This window comes from Rattus norvegicus, chromosome 1, assembly GCF_021556685.1.
Source record: "Rattus norvegicus strain SHRSP/BbbUtx chromosome 1, alternate assembly SHRSP_T2T, whole genome shotgun sequence".
Classification (NCBI taxonomy): domain Eukaryota; kingdom Metazoa; phylum Chordata; class Mammalia; order Rodentia; family Muridae; genus Rattus; species Rattus norvegicus.
Window position 1 is genome coordinate 76,366,506 of NC_141534.1, and position 14,140 is coordinate 76,380,645.

The 14,140-nt window shown below is 38.0% G+C and overlaps 1 protein-coding gene across 2 annotated transcripts in view; it reads right to left on the bottom strand.

The window, feature by feature from the left end:
* Positions 1 to 1,943: 1,943 nt before the first annotated feature.
* Positions 1,944 to 14,140, bottom strand: part of Lilrc2 (leukocyte immunoglobulin-like receptor, subfamily C, member 2) — a 42,065-nt gene continuing 29,868 nt past the window's right edge. Inside the window, exons 5-6 of one of the 2 annotated variants that reach the window (XR_015642135.1) lie at positions 2,173 to 2,210; positions 1,944 to 2,070 (exon numbers count right to left, since the gene is read on the bottom strand). The gene's annotated coding sequence lies outside the window, so the exon portion shown is untranslated. The remainder of the gene's footprint in view (positions 2,071 to 2,172; positions 2,211 to 14,140) is intronic. The other variant, XR_015642129.1, reaches the window with a different exon arrangement.

Below are 14,140 nucleotides of genomic sequence, written 5' to 3' on the forward strand. Positions count from 1 at the left end.
CAAAAGAGAGACAAACATAATTCCACCTCTAACAACAAAAATAACAGGAAGTGACAATCATTATTCCTTAACATCTCTACATCAATGGACTCAATTCCACAATAAAAAGGCATAGACTAACAGACTGGATAGCTAAAGAGGACCTAGCATTTTGCTGCATGCAGAAAACACACCTCAGAGAAAAAAGACAAACACTACCTCAGAGTAAATGGCTGGAAAACAACTTTCCAAGCAAATGGCCCAAAGAAACAAGCTGGAGTTGCCATTCTAATATCATATAAAATTGACGTTCAACCAAGAGTCATTTAAAAAAATAAGGAAGAACACTTCATATTCATCAAAGGAAAAATCCACCAAGATGAACTCTCAATCCTAAATATCTATGCTCCAAATGCAAGGGCACCTACATTCATAAAAGAAACCTTACTAAAGCTCAAAGCACACATTGCACCTCACATGATAATACTAGGATATTTCAACACCCCACTCTCATCAATGGACAGATCATGGAAACAGAAATTAAACAGACACATAGAAAAACTAACAAAAGTTATGAATGAAATGGACTTCACAATATGTATAGAACTTTCCATCCTAAATCAAAATGATATACCTTCTTCTCAGCACCTCATGGAACCTTCTCCAAAATTGATGATATAATCAGTCACAAAACAGGCCTCAACAGATACAGGAAGATAGAAATAATCCCATGCATCCTATCAGATCACCACACACTAAGACTGGTCTTCAATAACAACAATAATGACAGAAAGCCCACATATATATGGAAGTTGAACAATGCTCTACTCAATGACAACTTGGTCAAGGAAGAAAGAAAGAAAGAAATTAAAGACTTCATAGAATTTAATGAAAATGAAGATACAACATTCCCAAAGCTTATGGGACACAATGAAAGTGGTACTAAGAGGAAAACTCATAGCTCTGAGTGCCTGCAGAAAGAAACAGGAGAGAGCATATATCAGCAGCTTGACAGTATACCTAAAGGCTCTAGAACAAAAAGAAATAAACAAACCCAAGAGGAGTAGAAGGCAGGAAATAATCAAACTTGGGGCTGAAATCAACTAAGTAGAAACAAAAAGGGATTATTTTAGTTATCTTTTATCTTTTGAGGCATTCTTAGTAACAGAGTCAATTCTGTAGAAGGTTCTGTGCAATACTAAAGAGAAGTTATATTCTTTTGTTTTGAAAAAAACTTCTGTGAACATCTTTTGAGTCCTTTTGCTTCCTACCACTAGTTCATTTTCTCATCTCTGCAATTAGCTTCTGACTTTATGACTTGTCTATTAGAAAGACTGGGGTGTTGTAGTCTCCCAAGTTTAATATATGGGTTTTTATGTTTGATTTAGTATTATTAATATTTCTTTTATTCACATATTTCAAATGTGGGTGTCCTTGCATTTGAGACAGAAACACTCAGAATTGAGATCACAGCTTGATGGATCTTTTGACAACTGTGAAATGTCCTTCCCAAAATCTTTGAATTAAATGTTTGCTCATCTATTTTACAAGATATTAGAATGGCATTCTAGCTTACTACTCAAGACTGCTTACAAGGAAAAACATTCCTCATCTCTTTGTTGTGTTTCTGAGGTGTATTTCTTTGTAGCAGAATGATAAATTTTGTTTTCACATATATTCTTTTAGTGTCTTTTCACATTGTTGGAGAATCATGTCCATTAATATATAGAAATAGTAATATTAATCAATTTTAATTTCAGTTTTCATGAAATTGCTTGTGGTAGCATATAGGTTCCTCTCTCACTGTCTCTCTGACTTCCTCTCTCTCTCTCTCTCTCTCTGTCTCTCTCTCTCTCTCTCTGTCTCTGTGTGTGTACATGTGTGTGTGTGTGTTTCTGAATGTTGCTCCCTTTTCTTTCATTATATAAATAAAAACAGAGCTATGAAAAACAATATATAAAATTCAAATATAAAATGATCTTTATAGAATCAGAAGTAGTGTGAAGGAAGGGCAAAACTGTGGATATCATAATATTTATGTTCCTTTATACCTGTTAATGTATGCCTCTAGGACACTACAGTACACAAACACTGCAATAAAGTAGAAATGTATAATTAGATTTTGCAGTCATAACCAACTTAGCTTCAATGTTGTTCTCATTAAAAGCCAAGGAAAATTAGACAGCTACTTACCAAATGTTCTTTGGTTACTGGACATAAAGGATTTGTATCTAAAATATATAAACAATAAAAAACTGAACAACACAAAATAAATTAGCTTGATTACTAAAATTTCTTAGAAGCTGGAATTCAAATGACTAGACAACAAAACATGAGAAGGTAAAAAATCATTAGCCACAAAGGAAATGAAAATAAAAAATACTTTGAGGATCAAGTGGCAAGTAGGAAGGCAAAAAAGGGATAAAGGAGAATGTGTTTGGGGAAATGCCTAAAATTAAAGTTAACTTATAGAATATTATTACACTACAATCTTACAAATTATCTATGAAAAATGGAGTCACTAAATAATAGGGGAGACATGGCCTTAAATGGCCAGTACTTGCAACCAAATAGCATTTTGAGTTCTGGTATTGTTTGATATTTAATAAAATTTTTAGCCAAAGGTAATCCATGGGATTATACAAACTTCATAGGCAATGACAAAATCATAGGTTGCCTTCCATGAAGTGATTGCTAAAGACATCAATATTACTCTTTGAACCAAAAGTAGTTGAGCTGACACATTCATAGAGTCTTCATCCTGTACTCTAAACAATGGACACAGTAAGTGTTTTGCACATCAGTGGAAATGTAAACAGCAACAAAAACCTTTGATCCATGATTTTGTCCTGTCTATAATACAGTTAGGGCAATTGTGGCACAATATTTGTGTGAATAATAAGTAATCAATATCAGAATTATATGAATAACCAGCCAACAAAATTGAACCAAAGAGACACTGCTTGAATGATCAAGTATGAGCTACTAGATAGACAAGGTAATGTACAAAACTGAATCCTACTATTCACAAAAAAAGCAATAAAAGGACATGTACTGCCATTTTGTTAAACTCATAGTTCTATGCCCTGCAAGGCCTTCATCAGAATCTTCTATCTTCTGTAGTTAGAAAAACCATTCAGAGGTCAAGAGCCAAATATTATGCATAGAATAACAAACAAAATATAAAAATGTATGGATTTCAGAAGATACTTTCTAGGCTTAGGCTATCTCGTGTTATAAAATAGTCTTGGGACTCAGTTCATCATATTTAGTGTTAAGGAGTTTAACTTCTTAGCTATAATACTTGCCACAAAAGCCCTTTGAAGAATTTCATTTTTTTATAAATGACTACAGGTTAAATCTACCAGCCTTCCATTTGTATGTAACCACACCAAACAAATAATTTTTGCATAATATTGGTTCTGTAGTTGACAACATAATTTGAATAATTGTGGCTAACTGCTTTCAATAAGATAACATTTTATCCCATTACATTGCAGCATAATAAACAGGGTGTGTATAAAATTATTCTATGCATCATGTATCAAATATTATTCAAAAATTCTTAGATATAAAATCATGTGAATTTTCACTTGGCGGTGTCTAGATCATGAATGAAGTCTTCAAGTAATTCTTTGTCCTCTTCATTAATCTAAAACTTAATCCTTGATTTCCAGCATTCACCTAGCATAGTCCAGTTGACTTTTTGCTATTTTCTCTTCTCCACTTGCTCCTGAACTTGAGACACAGCCAGAATACAGCAAATACAGAGGCGATTGCCAGCAGCAAACCACTGAACTGAGAACGGGACCCCCGTTGAAGGAATCAGAGAAAGAACTGGAAGAGCTTGAAGGAGCTCGAGACCCCTTATGAACAACAATGCCAAGCAACCAGAGCTTCCAGGGACTAAGCCACTACCTAAAGACTATACATGGACTGACTCTGGAATCTGGACTCTGACCTCATAGGTAGCAATGAATATTCTAGTAAGATCACCAGTGGAAGGGGAAGCCCTTGGTCCTGCTAAGACTGAACCCCCAGTGAACATGATTGTTGGGGGGAGGGCGGCAATGGGGGGAGGATGGGGAGGGGAACACCCATAAAGAAGGGGAGAGGGAGGGATTAGGGGGATGATTGCCCGGAAACCAGGAAAGGGAATAACACTCGAAATGTAAATAAGAAATACTCAAGTTAATTTAAAAAAAAACAGTAGAATTCATCCTCCCAATCCACCCTTAAGTTCCAGAGTCCAAAGGTAGTAATTTCCAACACTTTCAGATATTTAGTATTAACTTTCATATTTCAAATGATAGTCACCTGCTTTTAGCCCTCTTAATACCTGTGGGTTTCTCCTGTGGGAGATGAGGGTCCAGATTCCTATGCGTCTACACACACTGTCCAGCCAAAATCTTCTCAAGTCAATATATCACACTTTTTGTTTATGACAAGATTAAATATTTACATTACAACAGTATAATTGTTGTTCATAACTGAACCTATGTCTTGTATGTCTTTTTGTATTTATTTCTCATGCTAATAACTGTTCCACATTTTTATTTGGTTGGTAATTTTTTTATGTATCTTCATTTTCCTCCATACCTTAATAGACCTAGAAGACCATTCTCATGCCAGATAAACCTTAAGTGGTATTTCCAATGCATCCTTTTTTGTTTTCTTTTCTTCTGATTTTCTTGGGCTAGGCTAACATAGGTGGTGCCTGACTGTCAACCTGAAATTTGCCTCTATGTCCCGTGACAGTAGACTTTACCTGTCTAGTTGACTGAATTAAAACAATGCTGAGATGCTAAAAAAAAATTCATTTTCTTTTTTTGGATATTTTATATATTTACATTTCAAATATTATTCTTTTTCCTAGTTTCTCCTCTGGAACCCCCTAACCCATTCCCTGTCCCCCTGCTTCTATGAGGGTGTTGTTCCCACCAACCCACTCCCACCTCACCACCCTGGCATTCTCCCACATTAGCCTTCATAGGACCAAGAGCCTCTCCTCCTATTGATGTCAAACAATGCCATCCTCTGCTATGTATGTGAATGGAGTCATGGGTCCCTCTATGTGTACTCTTTCGTTAATAGTTTAGTCCCTGGGAGCTCTCTCCAGAGTTGCAGTGTGGGAAGGATTTGGGAGGAGGAAAGGAGGGCAGGATCAGGTGTCGGAGGAGACAGGAATGACACATACAGAGGGTGTGAAATTTGAACATTGGTGTGTAGCAATGGGGGATGGGAAACTAGGAGTAGCCATGATCAAATCAAAGATGCCAGGAAAGCAAGAACACTCAACAGAGAGAAGATTAGCTGAAATGTCTAGCAATGGGGAGGGAGAACCTGCAGAGACAAGACCCAGAGGTTATGCAAGGCCCACAGTTGAGTAATGGAGCAACCCGCTCATCTCCAAACTTATACTCCAGAATGACTCCTGTCTAAAAGAAATCCAGGAACAAAATGTAGAGCAGAGAGTGAAGGAAAGACCATCCAGATACTGCCCCAACTTGGGATCTATCCTATACAGAGACACCAAACCCAGTCACTATTGTGAATGCCAAGAACTGCTTTCTGACAAGAGCCTGTTATAGCTGTCTCTGGAGAGGCTGTATCACAGCCTGACAAATACAGAGTCTGACGCTCATAGCCAACCATTGGACTGAACCTGAGGACCCCAATGGAGGTGTTTCAGAAAGACCCGAAGGAGCTGAAGAGGTTTGCAACACCATAGGAAGAACAATATCAACTAACCAGAAATTTTCATTTTCTAGGAAAGAGCTTAATGAAATCAACTGGCTCCCATTCCATCCCACCAGAATTTTCTGATTCCAGGACCACAATATGCATTGCACCTAGAGGGCAGTCTCTGAGAAAAAAAAATGATACACATCCATATCAGAACTTTTACTTATCCCTTCCATAGCAGCAATATAATAGCATGTTAAAGTAACTACAAGCTTATTTTATATACACCAACTGACTAATCATATTTCACCTAGTATATTACATAATGCCAAACATATGAATATATGGGAACATATTGACAAAAAGTTAAACTGCAGAGCAAAATTTAGGAATATAGACAAAGAACAGTTGTTACACTGTATGTATACAGTACAGATCTTGCAATTGGGTTTCTCTAGTTGAATTTTTTTATTTTATTGGATATTTTTTATTTACATTTCAAATGTTAATCCTGATCCCTGTTTCCCAGACATAACCTCCATATCCCATCCACCTCCCTTTCTTTTATAAGGATGTTCCCCTCCTCCCTCCAATCTAACCCCACTCCCGTCCCCCTGATATTCCCCTACACTAGAGTCCAACCTCGGCAGAAACAAGGGCTTCTCCTTCCATTGGTGCCCAATAAGGCCATCTTCTGCTATATATGCAGCTGGAACCATGGGTCATGGATAGGCTTTGGGTAGTGGTTTAATCCCTAGGAGATCTGGTTGGTGGCAATGCTGTTAAGGGATGGCAACCCCCTTCAGCTATTTCAATCCTTTCTCTAATTCCTCCAATGGGGTCCCGTTCTCAATTCAATGGTTTGCTACTAACATTCACCTCTATATTTGAAATGCACTGGCTGTGTCTCTTAGGAGATATACATACATACATACATACATACATACATACATACATACATACATACATACATACTCCTGCCAGCATGCACTTCTTAGCTTCATCAATCGTATTGTATCTAGTTTTGGTAGCTGTACATATGTGGGCCACATGTGCAGCAGGCTCTGAATGGCCAGTCCTTCATTCTCTGCTCCAAACTTTGCCTCGATATCCCCGCAAAGGAATATTGTTGTTCCACCTTTTAAAGGAGTGAAGCATCCACACTTTGATTGCCTTCTTCTTGAGTTTCAAGTGGCTTATATCTTGGGTAATTCGAGCTTTTGGGCTAACATACATTTATAAGTGAGTACATAGCATGTGTGTATTTCCGTGATTGGGATAACTAACTGAGGATGATATTTTCTAGTTCAATCCATTTGCCTATGAATTTCATGAAGTCATTGTTTTTGATAACTGAGTAGTATTCCTTCATGTAGATGTACCATATTTTCTGTATCCATTCCTCTGTTGAAGGGCATCTGGGTTCTTTAAGAAGGCTGCTAAGAACATAGTGGAGCACATGTCTTTGTTGAATGTTGGAGAATCTTTTAAGGAGAAGTATAGCTGGGTGCTCAGGTAGTGCAATGTCCAATTTTCTGAGGAACCTCCAGACTGATATCCAGAGTGGTTGTGCCAGTTTGGAATGCCAACAATATTGGAGGACTGTTCCTCTTTCTCCATATCCTTACCAGCATCTGTTGTCACCTGACTTTTTGGTCTTAGCTATTCTCACTGGTGTGAGGTGAAATCTCAAGGTTGTTTCGATTTGCATTTCCCTGATGACTAAGGATATTGAACATTTCTTTAGGTTCTTCTTAGCCATTTGATATTCCTCAGCTGAGAATGTTTTGTTTAGCTCCATACCCCATTTTAAGAGGGTTATTTGTCTCTCTGATGTCTAACTTCTTGAGTTTTTGTATATTTTGGATATTAGCCCTCTATCAGATGTAGGATTGGTAAAGATCGTTTCCCAATCTCTTAGTTGCCATTTTGTCCTAATGACAGTGTCCTTGTGCTTACAGAAGCTTTGCTCTTTCATGATGTACCATTTGTCGATTTTTGATCTTATAGCATAAGCCATTGGTTCAGGAAATTTTCCCCAGTACCCATGTAATCAAGACTCTTTCCCATTTTTTCTTCTATTAATTTGAGTGTATCTGGTTTGAGGTGGAGGTCCTTGATCCACTTGGACTTCAGCTTTGTACAGGGCAATGAGAATGGATCAATTTACATTCTTGTACATGCTGACCTGCAGTTGAACCAGCACCATTTGTTGAAAATGCTATCTTTTTTCCATTGGATGCTTTCAGCTCGTCTGTCAAAGATCAAGTGACCATAGTATGGGGGTTCATTTCTGGGTTTTGATTCTATTCCACTAATCTACCTGCCTCTCTCTGTACCAATACTATACAGTTTTTATCACTATTGCTCAGTAATATGGCTTGAGGTCATGGATGGTGATTCCCCCAGAGGTTATTTTATTGTTGGGGACAGTATTTTATCCTGAGTTTTTTTATTATTCCAAATGAATTTGCAAATTGCTCTTTCTAACTCTATGAAGAATTGAGTTGGAATCTGGAAAGGGATTGCATTGAATACATATATTGCTTTTGGGAAAATGGCCATTTTTACTATATCCATGAGCATGGGAGGTCATAGGACTTCATCTTCCAATATCTTCTTCAATTTCTTTCTTCAGAGACTTGAAGTTTTTGCCATACAGTTCTTTCACTTGCTTGGTTAAAGTCACACCGATGTATTTTATATTATTTGGGACTATTGAGATGGGTGTCATTTCCTTAATTTCTTTCAGTCTGTTTATCCTTTGTGTAGAAGAAGGCAACTGATTTGTTTAAATTAATTTTCTGTCCAACCACTTTTCTGAAGTTGTTGATGAGGCTTAGTACTTCTTTCATGGAACTTTTGGGGTCACTTAAGTATACTATCATATCATCTACAAATAGTGACATTTTGACTTCTTTTTTCCAATTTGTATCCTTTTGACCTCTTTTCATTGTCTAATTGCTCTACCTAGGACTTCAAGAACTATATTGAATAGGTAGGAAGAAAGTGGGCAGCCTTGGCTAGTCCCTGATTTTAGTGGGATTGCTTCAAGTTTCTCTCCATTTAGTTTAATGTTAGCGACTGGTTTGCTGTATATGGCTTTTACTATGCTTAGATATGGGCCTTGAATTCCTGATCTTTCCAGGACTTTCATGAAGGGGTGTTGAATTTTGTCAAACAGTTTCTCAGCATCTAATTAAATGATCATGTGGATTTTCTCTTTGAGTTTGTTTATATAGTGGATTACCTTGATGGATTTCCATATATTGAACCATCCCTGCATCCCTAAGATGAAGCCTACTTGATCATGATGGATGATCGTTATGATGTGTTCTCTGATTCGATAAGCAAGAATTTTATTGAGTATTTTTGCATTGATATTCATAAGGGAAATTGTCCAAAGTTCTCTTTTGTTGTTAGGTCTTCGTGTGGTTGAGGTATTAGAGTAATTGTGGCTTCATATAAGGAATTTGGTAGTGCTCTGTCTATTTCTATTTTGTGGAATAGTTTGGACAGTATTGGTATGAGGTCTTCTATGAAGATCTGATAGAATTCTGCACTAAACCCATCTGGTCCTGGGCTCTTTTCGGTTAGGAGACTTTTAATAACTGCTTCTATTTCTTTAGGAGTTATGGGGTTCATTAGATGGTTTATCTGTTCCGGATTTAACTTTGGTACTTGGTATCTGTCTAGAAAATTGTCCATTTCCTCCAGATTTTCCAGAGCTTTTTTTTTTTTTATTAACTTGAGTATTTCTTATATACATTTCGAGTGTTATTCCCTTTCCCGGTTTCCGGGCAAACATCCCCCTCCCCCCTCCCCTTCCTTATGGGTGTTCCCCTCCCAACCCTCCCGCCATTGCCGCCCTCCCCCCATAGACTGGTTCACTGGGGGTTCAGTCTTAGCAGGACCCAGGGCTTCCCCTTCCACTGGTGCTCTTACTAGGATATTCATTGCTACCTATGGGGTCAGAGTCCAGGGTCAGTCCATGTACAGTCTTTAGGTAGTGGCTTAGTCCCTGGAAGCTCTGGTTGCTTGGCATTGTTGTACTTTTGGGGTCTCGAGCCCCTTCAAGCTCTTCCAGTTCTTTCTCTGATTCCTTCAATAGGGGACCTATTCTCAGTTCAGTGGTTTGCTGCTGGCATTCGCCTCTGTATTTGCTGTATTCTGGCTGTGTCTCTCAGGAGCGATCTACATCCGGCTCCTGTCGGTCTGCACTTCTTTGCTTCATCCATCTTGTCTAATTGGGTGGCTGTATATGTATGGGCCAAATGTGGGACAGGCTCTGAATGGGTGTTCCTTCAGTCTCTGTTTTAATCTTTGCCTCTCCCTTCCCTGCCAAGGGTATTCTTTTTCCTCATTTAAAGAAGGAGTGAAGCATTCACATTTTGATCATCTGTCTTGAGTTTCGTTTGTTCTAGGGATCTAGGGTAATTCAAGCATTTGGGCTAATAGCCACTTATCAATGAGTGCATACCATGTATGTCTTTCTGTGATTGGGTTAGCTCACTCAGGATGATATTTTCCAGTTCCAACCATTTGCCTACGAATTTCATAAACTCGTTGTTTTTGATAGCTGAGTAATATTCCATTGTGTAGATGTACCACATTTTCTGTATCCATTCCTCTGTTGAAGGGCATCTGGGTTCTTTCCATTTTCTGGCTATTATAAATAAGGCTGCGATGAACATAGTGGAGCACGTGTCTCTTTTATATGTTGAGGCATCTTTTGGGTATATGCCCAAGAGAGGTATAGCTGGATCCTCAGGCAGTTCAATGTCCAATTTTCTGAGGAACCTCCAGACTGATTTCCAGAATGGTTTTACCAGTCTGCAATCCCACCAACAATGGAGGAGTGTTCCTCTTTCTCCACATCCTCGCCAGCATCTGCTGTCACCTGAGTTTTTGATCTTAGCCAATCGCACTGGTGTGAGGTGAAATCTCAGGGTTGTTTTGATTTGCATTTCCCTTATGACTAAAGATGTTGAACATTTCTTTAGGTGTTTCTCAGCCATTCGGCATTCCTCAGCTGTGAATTCTTTGTTTAGCTCTGAACCCCATTTTTTAATAGGGTTATTTGTTTCCCTGCGGTCTAACTTCTTGAGTTCTTTGTATATTTTGGATATAAGGCCTCTATCTGTTGTAGGATTGGTAAAGATCTTTTCCCAATCTGTTGGTTGCCGTTTTGTCCTAACCACAGTGTCCTTTGCCTTACAGAAGCTTTGCAGTTTTATGAGATCCCATTTGTCGATTCTTGATCTTAGAGCATAAGCCATTGGTGTTTTGTTCAGGAAATTTTTTCCAGTGCCCATGTGTTCCAGATGCTTCCCTAGTTTTTCTTCTATTAGTTTGAGTGTGTCTGGTTTGATGTGGAGGTCCTTGATCCACTTGGACTTAAGCTTTGTACAGGGTGATAAGCATGGATCGATCTGCATTCTTCTACATGTTGCCCTCCAGTTGAACCAGCACCATTTGCTGAAAATGCTATCTTTTTTCCATTGGATGGTTTTGGCTCCTTTGTCAAAAATCAAGTGACCATAGGTGTGTGGGTTCATTTCTGGGTCTTCAATTCTATTCCATTGGTCTATCTGTCTGTCTCTGTACCAATACCATGCAGTTTTTATCACTATTGCTCTGTAATACTGCTTGAGTTCAGGGATAGTGATTCCCCCTGAAGTCCTTTTATTGTTGAGGATAGCTTTAGCTATCCTGGGTGTTTTGTTATTCCAGATGAATTTGCAAATTGTTCTGTCTAACTCTTTGAAGAATTGGATTGGTATTTTGATGGGGATTGCATTGAATCTGTAGATTGCTTTTGGTAAAATGGCCATTTTTACTATATTAATCCTGCCAATCCATGAGCATGGGAGATCTTTCCATCTTCTGAGGTCTTCTTCAATTTCTTTCCTCAGTGTCTTGAAGTTCTTATTGTACAGATCTTTTACTTGCTTGGTTAAAGTCACACCGAGGTACTTTATATTATTTGGGTCTATTATGAAGGGTGTCGTTTCCCTAATTTCTTTCTCGGCTTGTTTCTCTTTTGTATAGAGGAAGGCAACTGATTTATTTGAGTTAATTTTATACCCAGCCACTTTGCTGAAGTTGTTTATCAGCTTTAGTAGTTCTCTGGTGGAACTTTTGGGATCACTTAAATATACTATCATGTCATCTGCAAATAGTGATATTTTGACCTCTTCTTTTCCGATCTGTATCCTTTGATCTCCTTTTGTTGTCTGATTGCTCTGGCTAGAACTTCAAGAACTATATTGAATAAGTAGGGAGAGAGTGGGCAGCCTTGTCTAGTCCCTGATTTTAGTGGGATTGCTTCAAGTTTCTCTCCATTTAGTTTAATGTTAGCAACTGGTTTGCTGTATATGGCTTTTACTATGTTTAGGTATGGGCCTTGAATTCCTATTCTTTCCAGGACTTTTATCATGAAGGGGGGTTGAATTTTGTCAAATGCTTTCTCAGCATCTAATGAAATGATCATGTGGTTCTGTTCTTTCAGTTTGTTTATATAATGGATCACGTTGATGGTTTTCCGTATATTAAACCATCCCTGCATGCCTGGGATGAAGCCTACTTGATCATGGTGGATGATTGTTTTGATGTGCTCTTGAATTCGGTTTGCCAGAATTTTATTGAGTATTTTTGCATTGATATTCATAAGGGAAATTGGTCTGAAGTTCTCTTTCTTTCTTGTGTCTTTGTGTGGTTTAGGTATAAGAGTAATTGTAGCTTCGTAGAAGGAATTCGGTAGGGCTCCATCTGTTTCAATTTTGTGGAAGAGTTTGGATAATATTGGTATGAGGTCTTCTATGAAGGTTTGATAGAATTCTGCACTAAACCCATCTGGACCTGGGCTCTTTTTGGTTGGGAGACCTTTAATGACTGCTTCTATTTCCTTAGGAGTTATGGGGTTGTTTAACTGGTTTATCTGTTCCTGATTTAACTTTGATACCTGGTATCTGTCTAGGAAATTGTCCATTTCCTGAAGATTTTCAAATTTTGTTGAATATAGGTTTTTATAGTAAGATCTGATGATTTTTTGAATTTCCTCTGAATCTGTAGTTATGTCTCCCTTTTCATTTCTGATTTTGTTAATTTGGACGCACTCTCTGTGTCCTCTCGTTAGTCTGGCTAAGGGTTTATCTATCTTGTTGATTTTCTCAAAGAACCAACTTTTGGTCCTGTTGATTCTTTCTATGGTCCTTTTTGTTTCTACTTGGTTGATTTCCGCTCTGAGTTTGATTATTTCCTGTCTTCTACTCCTCCTGGGTGTATTTGCTTCTTTTTGTTCTAGAGCTTTTAGGTGTGCTGTCAAGCTGCTGACATATGCTCTTTCCTGTTTCTTTCTGCAGGCACTCAGCGCTATGAGTTTTCCTCTTAGCACAGCTTTCATTGTGTCCCATAAGTTTGAGTATGTTGTATCTTCATTTTCATTAAATTCTAAAAAGTTTTTAATTTCTTTCTTTATTTCTTCCTTGACCAGGTTATCATTGAGTAGAGCATTGTTCAATTTCCACGTATATGTGGGCATTCTTCCCTTATTGTTATTGAAGACCAGTTTTAGGCCGTGGTGGTCCGATAGCACGCATGGGATTATTTCTATCTTTTTGTACCTGTTGAGGCCCGTTTTTTGACCAATTATATGGTCAATTTTGGAGAAAGTACCATTAGGAGCTGAGAAGAAGGTATATCCTTTTGCTTTAGGATAGAATGTTCTATAAATATCCGTTAAGTCCATTTGGCTCATGACTTCTCTTAGTCTGTCGACATCACTGTTTAATTTCTGTTTCCATGATCTGTCCATTGATGAGAGTGGGGTGTTCAAATCTCCCACTATTATTGTGTGAGGTGCAATGTGTGTTTTGAGCTTTAGTAAGGTTTCTTTTACGTATGTAGGTGCCCTTGTATTTGGGGGATAGATATTTAGGATTGAGAGTTCATCTTGGTGGATTTTTCCTTTGATGAATATGAAGTGTCCTTCCTTATCTTTTTTGATGACTTTTAGTTGGAAATTGATTTTATTTGATATTAGAATGGCTACTCCAGCTTGCTTCTTCTGACCATTTGCTTGGAAAGTTGTTTTCCAGCCTTTCACTCTGAGGTAGTGTCTGTCTTTGTCTCTGAGGTGTGTTTCCTGTAGGCAGCAGAATGCAGGGTCCTCGTTGCGTATCCAGTTTGTTAATCTATGTCTTTTTATTGGGGAGTTGAGGCCATTGATATTGAGAGATATTAAGGAATAGTGATTATTGTTTCCCTTTATATTCATATTTGGATGTGAGGTTATGTTTGTGTGCTTTCATTCTCTTTGTTTTGTTGCCAAGACGATTAGTTTCTTGCTTCTTCTAGGGTATAGCTTGCCTCCTTATGTTGGGCTTTACCATTTATTATCCTTTGTAGTGCTGGATTTGTAGAAAGATATTGTGTAAATTTGGTTTTGTCATGGAATATCTTGGTTTCTCCATCA